We start from the raw sequence: 10,586 nt of genomic DNA on the forward strand, positions 1-10,586 counted from the left end.
TAGATGACGTGATGCTAGTACAGATATCTTTAAATATGTTAGATAGAAAAAAAAAACAGAATAAAAGAACAGAATGATTGCTGAAACACCAGCAGCAGAAGAAGGAACAAATAGAAAAACTACGAATATGAATGACCCAAAATGACTATAAGACATTAATGCAATATGTATGCGGCATAGTCACATTGACACACTAGTTCTAGTTAGATTACCAAAATTCAGTGACATCGAACCTGGCCAGTATTTGATGGGTGACCATTAAGGGATACTGAGTGCTGTGTATATTTAGGTATGCCAGGTTAGGGTTAGTACCTCAGGGAAATGAATTCCCCTGCTTGGCACAGTTTCAGGTCATCATTGGGCAAGGTGTAGAACCTGTTAGCCTTCCTCTGATATTCTGGAGGGTTATCATACGGGGGCAGATGGAGTTCCTCAGCTGGGATGAAGGTAATACATCTAGGAAAGAAGCGGGGTTTGCTGGAAAAATTAAACCAGATTTTTTTTTTTACTTGTGAGTCACCACTTATCAAGGCCCAAAGGCCACGCGAGGATAAGGGTTAGTAAATGTAAGGTAGTGGTGTAGTAATCATTTATGGTGTAAATTGGGTAGAGTTTGATTATGTGTGAGGACGGCTTAACAGGGGCTTGTTTGCATTAGATTTGAAGGCTACCATGTTGTATTCAACCGAGAAGCATGCCAGCGAAACAGTGTTCTAAAGGCTTGCAGTTCTGGGAAAGAAGCTTTGATCATGGTATCTGCAGTTAGATTTAGACATAGATAGACAGTGAGGAAAAATCATATATAGTGATTGTAGTTAGTCGAGAGATTTTTGTGAAAGTTTGGCAAGGGGGAACCATAGATTGGAGTTCAGTCGAGCACTTGCCATGAAAATAGCGATAGAGCAAAGACCGGCTCACGATGTCTCTTCTGTGGGAAAGAGGTTGCAGGGAAGATAAAAGGGCATCACCTAAGTTTCGCAGTCGGTTTTGAACTCTATCAAGGCATAATCACGTTGACAAAGCAGTTCCCATCAGACCAACAAAGTTAAGCAACGTTGAGCCTGGTCATTACTAAAATGAGTGACCAATTTTGGGAATTCCAGGTGTTGTATGTAGGAGGATATCGACACCTCCCTGCAAGAGTTGTAAAAATCTAACGTTGTCATCTCCCCTAACAGATATATACATGCGACTGAGGACTGCTTGTGAATTTCATGCTCCCATAGAATGTCCTCCTTCGGAGGAAGCCGGTTAAACCCAAATAGGGTTAGTGCCGTTTTACACACACACACACACACTATCAAGGCAGGATAGGGCATGCCGAGCAGCTTCTGCTCAAATATGGCAACAATACTCCATTTTACGGCACACCTGGCTCTTATACAGATAGAGGATTGTATCGGCAGTGAGATACTTACTGAAGAGGTAGTGATCCAACCATTTTTCCAGCGATCTTGGCAACAGATTTGATGCATGTGTTTTCCATTTGATGCATGCATTCCATTTGATGTATGTGTTCCATTTGATGTATGTGTTCCATTTCAGATCAGAATCAGATCAGGAGTGAAGTCCCAGATGAGAGCCATTCATTTCAATTGGGGCATGGTGGAGATCAGATCACTATGACAAAAGGACATAAGCTGGATTTTCGATGCATTAAAATTAACCAACAAAGTGAATCAACTTTAAAGGTAAGATTTTTTTACACTTTTTATTTCTATTACAACTGGTAAATATGTCTATATCTTATTATTGAATCCATTTTCGATTGTTTGAGACTTTTTTTAAAAATATTAATCAATTCAGTTTTTTTTCTACAACCAATATCTGGATATTTGTATTTTGATATGCTCAATTTTCAATTGATTATGGGTTGCTTTTGGACTAATATCTACAGGATTTTCTTGCTTTTTTTAAAATTTGATTTTGTTAGACTAAATTCTCTCATCTTTTCACTATGCTCCTTCTAAGAGCAATAATAATTTTTCTCATACTCCAATTTCCTATATTCACCCTAACATGAATTTGACCTTGCCGGCTTTTGGAAATACTCTATTGATCCTCCTATTTGGTAACTGCCTTGAGATACATAATACCATTTGTCTTGTACTCCAATTTTTTTATCACAATGTAAATGTCTACCTTGACAGGAGGGAAACTCACCAGTTCTTGGAATTGCTCTATCAATCTTCCTGTTTGGAAATTTTTACCTAGATCTTGCTCTAATCTCAAATTAACTTAGAGGATTTTACTAGGATTTATCAAGATTTTACCAAGACTTAATTCTCCACAAATCTTTAGTTTTTGGAATTTTTAAGCAGTTGCCATCTTCTTTGCTCTCTTGAACCCCATTCTAAGGATTTCACTTGAACTTGTATAAAAAAAATTTTTTTTAACATTCTTGGAACATTTTAAGGATTTTTATGTGGATTATTTAAAGTTTGGATTTTACTTCCTTCACTTTTATATTTTATATATATATATATATATATATATATATTTTATATATATATATATTTTATATATATATATATATATATTTTATATATATATATATATATTTTATATATATATATATATATATATATATATATATTTTATATATATATATATATATTTTATATATATATATATATATATATATTTTATATATATATATATATATTTTATATATATATATATATATATATATATATATATATTTTATATATATATATATTTTATATATATATATATATATATATTTTATATATATATATATATATATATATTTTATATATATATATATATATATATATATTTTATATATATATATATATATATATTTTATATATATATATATATATTTTATATATATATATATATATTTTATATATATATATATATATTTTATATATATATATATATATTTTATATATATATTTTATATATATATATATATATATATTATATATATATATATATATATATTTTATATATATATATATATTATATATATATATATATATATATTTTATATATATATATATATATATATATATATATTTTATATATATATATATATATATATTTTATATATATATATATATATATTTTATATATATATATATATATATATTTTATATATATATATATATATATTTTATATATATATATATATATATATTTTATATCTATCTATATCTATATTATTATAAAGTAATAGGGTTCGTGTGTTTTTGTCTGTGTGTACAGCTCTCCATCATCAACGAAATATAAAGGAGGTAAGAGGGTAGATCTCTCCTGGTAGAGAAACATTAGAACCCATTTTAGGATGTTTCTGTTATAGGAGACATAAGAATCTATGCCTAATTTCTTTATATACTAGTCTACAAACCACCCCCATATCGAATGACTTATGCTCATTTGCATATCACATTATATTAAATCTCTTTAACTAATTACCTCGACCTTATTACATATTGGAAATATTCTAATCATTTCAACTGTACTATTTACAAAATCTATTTAACATTTAATTATTTAATATATTTTCATTTAATTTTATATTCGATTTATTTCACTTTACGTATATTATCAAAACAATTCATTGGCGAGCAAAGCTTTATGTTTTGGGATTGTATTGAAAATGTAATGGAAATTTCAATTTCGTTCCGTTTTAATCTTTTATATTTTACTTGCCAATATAATTGAAAGAATACAATTCAACTATCGTAATTTTATATAAATAAACAAAAACAAATATTTTAAAATAAAACTTTATTAAAAAATAAATAATTTTATTTTTAAATGAAAAAAATCAATTTAGTAAAATAATTGTATTAAACACCCCCAGCCTTGTCAGCAAACCTGTAAACCTATAAAAGTTAACATTTCGAATGTAAACAGTGATTTTTCGATTTTGTTAGCGCTTGCCGCAATTAAAGACAATTAAAACGGAACTAACTTTATTTCCATTCTATTTTTTAAACAACCCCCAAAACATAACGCTCTCTTCCAGTTATAGCCAATTTTTTTTTTAATTAAATAAAACAGGTCAAAATAAACAGATAAGCGCATTTTCTTTTACATTTTTCTTACAACCAACATTGTCATTTAACCAACTGCAGGATATCGTTACTTTTGTGGGGTTGTTTTGAAAATGGCACGGAGATTATAATTTCGTTCCAATTTAATCTTTCTGGTCGAGCCTATTTCGAAAGCCTGTTTATCATAGATTTGAACTACAAATAATTTATTACATTTTGATTATTACTATCTTAAGACTTAAAGCTTATATTTATTTCATTTTTCTATTTATATATTGAATTAGTTATTTCCAGTCTTATTTAAACTTAGTGCTTTCTTTAAACCGGATGAACCTTTTATAAAAATATGAGTTTAACGTAAAGAACACGAACAAGGTTTTATTCAACTGAATTTCTTCCAGTTTACTAACAAAATATATAAATTTAAAAGAGATATAAATAATAAAATAAAAAGGTTATGTAATTTAAAAGAAATACACGTACTCACAAAAGCAGAACTTTTTTTTACACATTTTTTTCTTTAAAACCATAACAATGAGACTAACAATTACCTAGATCTTAGTAATTATTTGTTTTAATAGAACTGTTTTAATTGTACTGTTTACTTAGTTAACCTAAGTTGGTATTACATTTATTTTACATTTACTTTTTTTTAATTATTACTTTTAGACTGTGACGTTTACACCCGGAAGTAATGAGTCACACGTAGGTCGCTTTTATTCATTCCTTTTGGTCAAGATCAAAGTGTAGTATCTGTTCCGGCAGATACTGCAAGCTATGACTAGCTATGACTAGCAAAGACCGGATGTGGGGGCAACCCCACATGCCTGACCATTAACCAGCTCCCATTTCCCACCTCTCGGGAGCTGGTCCCCTTTTTCCCTTCCCCCTCCCTTCACTCCTCACATTAAAAATCGGCCTTGTGCCTAATTTGCTCGGTGGGGGAGCAAATAAATACCATCTGTTCCGGCAGATGCTGCACTTAAGATAATTTGTACCAGTCAATGGAGGGGAAACCCTCTATACTGGGACAATTATTATTTTTGGTAACCAGAGTGCCCCCTTTTTGCCTACTTTTAGGGGAGCTGGTTTTTACCTCACATTAAAAACGGCCTTGTGTCTAATTTGCTCTGTGGGGGAGCAAATAAATACCATCTGTTCCGGCAGATGCTGCAAGCTTTGACTAGCTAGGACTAGCTATGACTGGCAAAGACCAGATGTGGGGGCAGCCCCACATGCCTGACCTTTAACCAGCTCCCATTTCCCACCTCTCGGGAGCTGGTCCCCTTCCCCCTCCCTTCACTCCTCACATTAAAAATCGGCCTTGTGCCTAATTTGCTCAGTGGGGGAGCAAATAAATACCATCTGTTCTTCAGATGCTGCACTGAAGATAATTTGTACCAGTCAATGGAGGGGAAACCCTCTATACTGGGACAATTATTATTTTTGGTAACCAGAGTGCCCCCTTTTTGCCTACTTTTAGGGGAGCTGGTTTTTACCTCACATTAAAAACGGCCTTGTGCCTAATTTGCTCAGTGGGGGAGCAAATAAATACCATCTGTTCTTCAGATGCTGCACTTCATTTTCTTGTTCTCTTTCGGTGGAGGAGAAATCCTGCACGACTGAGACAATTTTTATTTTTGTACCTTTTCTCCACGTTAAAAAACGACCCTGGTGTCTAACTCTGTCCCGTGGGGAGGCATAGTAAATAGGTACAATATAATTGTTTATAATTGTACTATTCAGAAATATTATTTATAGTTCGTCCATTTCAGTTAGTATACATTTCCTTTACGCTTAATTAATTTACAATCATTAATATCGTTAAACAATTCCGTTTAAAACCGAAATTATGCCACCCAAACGAAGTAGAAACGAAAGTGAGGAAGAAAGAATGGAAAGATTGGAAGCTAATAGACTAAGAGTTGCTGCAATTCGCTCCAATGAAAACAATTCAGATAGAGAAAGACGTCTAGAACTTAACAGGATACGTCAAAGAGAAAGGAGAGCAAGACTGTCAGATTTGGAAAGAGAAACCCAACGTGAAGCTGACAGAACTAGACATGCTGTAAGGCGGTTAAATTCATCACGATAAAATTCAAGAAAGGCAAAGATATGCACTGGAAAGAGAAGCAATATTACGATCGAATGAATTATATGAGGTAAGTAAACGTACACAAGGTGAGTTGAGAGTGGCTCAACGACATCAGAATGAATCGGAAACCCAACGAAGCTTTCGCCTATACCAAGGGCAACAACGAGAGGCTGCATGGAGAGAGAGTATGACTTTGCCCCAGCAATTGACAGAAAACGAGGCAGCTAGACAACGAATGACTGCTTTGAGACACCATGAAATAGAACACTGCAATAGAAAAGGATTGCTCTACAACAAAAATGACTCTCTCACTACAGCTGATATAGGAAAAATGGACAAAGTATGTCAACATTGCTCAGCTGTAAAATTTAAAGGAGAAACCCCTGGTTGTTGTTCTTCTGGCAAAGTTGTGCTTGATAGCTTTCCACCACTGCCTCAGTTGCTTCAAGATTTGCTCTCCGGCAATGGTCCCATCTCTAAAGATTTTCTGCAAAATCTACGCAGTTATAACAATTGTTTTGCAATGACATCATTTGGTCACAAAATTGCGGCAGTACATGGGTGGAATCCTTCTTTTAGAATTCGAGGCCAGGTTTGCCACCAGATTGGGAGTCTTTTACCACCTGAAGATGAAACAGCAAAGTTTATTCAAGTCTACTTCTTGGATAGTCTGGAAGAGGAACTACATAATCGGGGACGTGACAGTAGACTCAATAGAGACATTCTCCAAAGTCTGACTGAATTTTTACATGAGAACAACAGCTTTATTTGTCAGCTGAAAACAACAAAGGAGAGGATTGAAGAAGAACACTTGGTAGAACATAAAGTTGTCATAAGGGAAGACCAAAGGCCGCAAGAAGAGCATCCACGGCGATTCAATGCTCCAACAACAACGTATGAGATTGGAATATTAATGGAGAATGAACCAACAGCTAACCGGGATATTGTCTTGCGTTTTAGAAATGATACATTAAAATGGATCTCCGAACTACATCCCCTCTATGATACTTTAATGTACCCGTTAATGTACCCCTATGGTTCTCCATCTTACAACATCTACATGAAGGCATCCAATGGGCGAAAAGTTACCCAACAGCAATTTTATTCGTACCATTTAATGACTCGGCCTGGAAACTATTTTCTCTGGTACCGAAGGCTATTTCAACAATGGCTGGTGGATGTGTACTCCAAGATTGAAACAGAATGTTTACAGTTCCTGAGGCGTGAGCAACAGACCCTGAGAGCTGACAATTATAGCAACTTGAGAGATTCAATTCTTAGGGAGAATGGGAATCCAGAACAGTTTGGTCAACGAGTTGTACTTCCGGCAACTTATACAGGAGGCCCTCGATACATGTTTGAGCGTCAAAGTGATGCCATGGCATATGTTCGGCGAATGGGCCGAGCCGACCTCTTCATCACGTTCACAACAAATCCAAAGTGGACAGAAATTACAGAAAATTGTCTTCAAGGGCAAGACCCTCAGGATCGTCCAGATATTGTTGCCAGGGTTTTCAGGCAGAAGCTAAAAAAGTTACTTGAATTTATTAAAAAGGGAGGATTTGGCAGGTTGAGGGCTTTCCTGTACAGTATTGAATATCAAAAAAGAGGACTGCCGCATGCACACATCCTCACCTGGCAGGCCCCAGAGGACAAACTTCTACCAGAAAAAATGGATCTCTGCATATCTGCAGAGATCCCTGACAAAGAGGAAGATCCTGATCTTCATGCTAAAGTGATGGCACATATGGTGCATGGACCTTGTGGACCATTTAATCCAAATTGTCCATGTATGATTGACAACAAATGTTCCAAAAAATACCCAAAAGAATTTCTTCAGTGTACCGAGCAAGGCCAAGACTCTTACCCCAAGTACAGGCGAAGAAAACCAGAAGATGGAGGCCAGACTGGTACAATAAGGATGAAGAGAAATGGTCGGTATGTTAATCAAGAAATAACAAACCAGTGGATTGTTCCGTACAACAAGGTCCTCCTTCAGCAGTTCAACGCTCACATTAACGTAGAAATTTGCAGCTCGATCCAAAGCATTAAATATGTCCTCAAATACGTGAATAAAGGATGTGATCAAGCAGTGTTTGAACTACAAAGAACTGATGGAGCAGCTAACCAACAAGGCCAAGTACAAAGTCACATTGTGGATGAGATCCAGCAGTTCCAGAATGCAAGGTCTGTCGGCAGTTCAGAGGCAGCCTGGAGGATATTGGAACATCCCATCCATGAACATTTCCCCCCAATTGTACAACTTTCTGTTCATCTTGAAAATGGGCAGCGTGTCATGTTCTCAGCTGATACTGCTCTGGAACGAGCCCAAGGTCCACCGCCTGCCACAACTTTGACAGCATTTTTTCAACTCTGCCATAAGGATGACTTTGCAAGGGGTCTCAAATACGTAGAAGTCCCTGAGTTTTACACTTGGAACAAATCGACAAAGAAATGGATGAGAAAAATGCGTGGGGTACAAGTTGAAGGTACTGAAAATGATGATGTATGGAAGGCACCATGCATTGGGAGAATCTACACGATTAGTCCAAAAGCAGGGGAGTGTTATTTCTTACGCCTGTTGCTCAATGAGGTTGCTGGTCCAACTTCATTTCAAAATTTGCGAGCATACAATGGTCAGGTGTTTGAAACATACAGAGCAGCGTGCCTTGCTCGAGGCCTTCTAGAAAATGACCATCACTTGCATCAAGCAGTAGGAGAGGCAAGTGCCACTCAATCACCTTCAAATTTGCGAAGCCTATTTGTGATAATTTTAACAGCCTGTGAGCCAAGAAATCCTCTTGAGATCTGGATGGCTTTTCGTGATGTAATATCTGAAGACATTCTTCACAGATACAGGCAAGAAGTTAACAATCCAGAAGCAGATTTTAATGAGGACATCTACAATAAAACTCTTTGTCTAATTGAAGAAAAAGTTCTCCTTATGTGCGGTCAACCATTGGCAAGCTATGGATTACCTGCACCAATGCAAGGGAGAGATGAAAGACTCGCGAGAGAGTATCAACGTGAAGTTACTTATAATCTTGAAGAACTTCCCTACAAGCAGAAAATATGCAAGAAAAACTGACCGATTCTCAAAGAGAAGTTTACAATTCATTCATGGCAATGTTGGAAGCACAAGGTGAAATGAACAAAAACATGATGTTTCTTGATGCTCCAGGTGGTACGGGCAAGACTTTTGTAATCAATTTGATCCTTGCAAAGATTAGATCCATGAGAAAGATTGTGCTTGCAAAAGCATTCAGTGGCATTGCTGCTACTCTACTACAAGGTGGCCGCACTCTTCACAGCACTTTTAAAGTACCCTTGGATACTCATCGAATGGATCAGCCAGTTTGCAAAATTACTGGTAACTCAGCCTTGGCAAATGTAATTAGAGACACCTCTGCAATCATTGTAGATGAAGCCCCAATGACGCACAAGAGTGCTTATGAAGCAATTGACCGAACACTGCAAGACATCACAGGAAACAAGAATCCCATGGGTGGCATTCCAACCTTATTTTGCGGTGATTTCCGTCAAATCCTCCCAGTGGTTAAAAATGGCACAAGGGCTAACATTGTCAATGCAAGTTTGAAACAATCTCTGGAGGCACGTTATAGTGAAGAGACTGACTACTAATATGAGAGCCTATATCTCTGATAACACAGCTGCAGCAGACTTCTCAAAATTGCTTCTCCAAATCGGTAATGGTCAGTTTCCTATCACTTCTTCACCTGACACAATTAAGATTCCAACTGCGCTTGGTAAATGTGTCGGTAATCAGAAGCAACTGAAAGACAAAGTGTACCCAGACCTGCAAAACAATGGAAAATCACCGGATTGGCTTGCTGAGAGGGCTATTATTTCGCCATTAAACAGCAATGTGAATCATTTGAACAATTCAATAATGGATGAATTTCCAGGAGACACAAAGCAATACAAGTCAGTTGATTCAGCTACTAATGAATATGAAGCTGTTCACTACCCTGTGGAGTTTTTAAACTCTTTGGAGATATCTGGAATGCCTCCACACATTTTAAATCTCAAAATTGGATCGCCAATCATGATTCTTCGATCCTTGGAACCGCCAAAAACAACAAACGGAACCAGATGTGTTATCACCAGATTGCACACCAATGTACTTGAGGCCACCATTTCCTGTGGTCCCTACAAAGGCGAAACCGTTCTACTGCCAAGGATCCCCTTAGTTCCATTGGACTCAGTACTTCCATTTAAATTCCGGAGACTCCAATTTCCTGTGAAGGTGTGTTTTGCAATGAGCATAAACAAAAGTCAAGGTCAGACATTTAACACCATTGGCGTAGACTTGACATCAGACTGCTTCAGTCACGGTATGTTCTACGTCTCCATCAGCCGGACAGGAAGTTCAGAAAAACTCTACATTCTGGCTCCAAATCAAAGCAGCAGAAATGTAGTTTACCCTGAGGCTCTTTAGTGAA

General features: G+C 36.0%; 1 long non-coding RNA gene across 1 annotated transcript in view; it reads right to left on the reverse strand.

Annotated features, from left to right (window-relative positions):
- LOC145277106 (uncharacterized) overlaps positions 1-2,470 on the reverse strand; it is a 63,168-nt gene extending 60,698 nt beyond the window's left edge. Inside the window, exon 1 of the long non-coding RNA XR_013868110.1 lies at positions 1,419-2,470. This is a non-coding gene — a long non-coding RNA (uncharacterized LOC145277106). The remainder of the gene's footprint in view (positions 1-1,418) is intronic.
- Positions 2,471-10,586: the final 8,116 nt, after the last annotated feature.

Source organism: Euprymna scolopes, chromosome 5 (assembly GCF_053919585.1).
Source record: "Euprymna scolopes isolate OS-2025 chromosome 5, ASM5391958v1, whole genome shotgun sequence".
Classification (NCBI taxonomy): Eukaryota; Metazoa; Mollusca; class Cephalopoda; order Sepiida; family Sepiolidae; genus Euprymna; species Euprymna scolopes.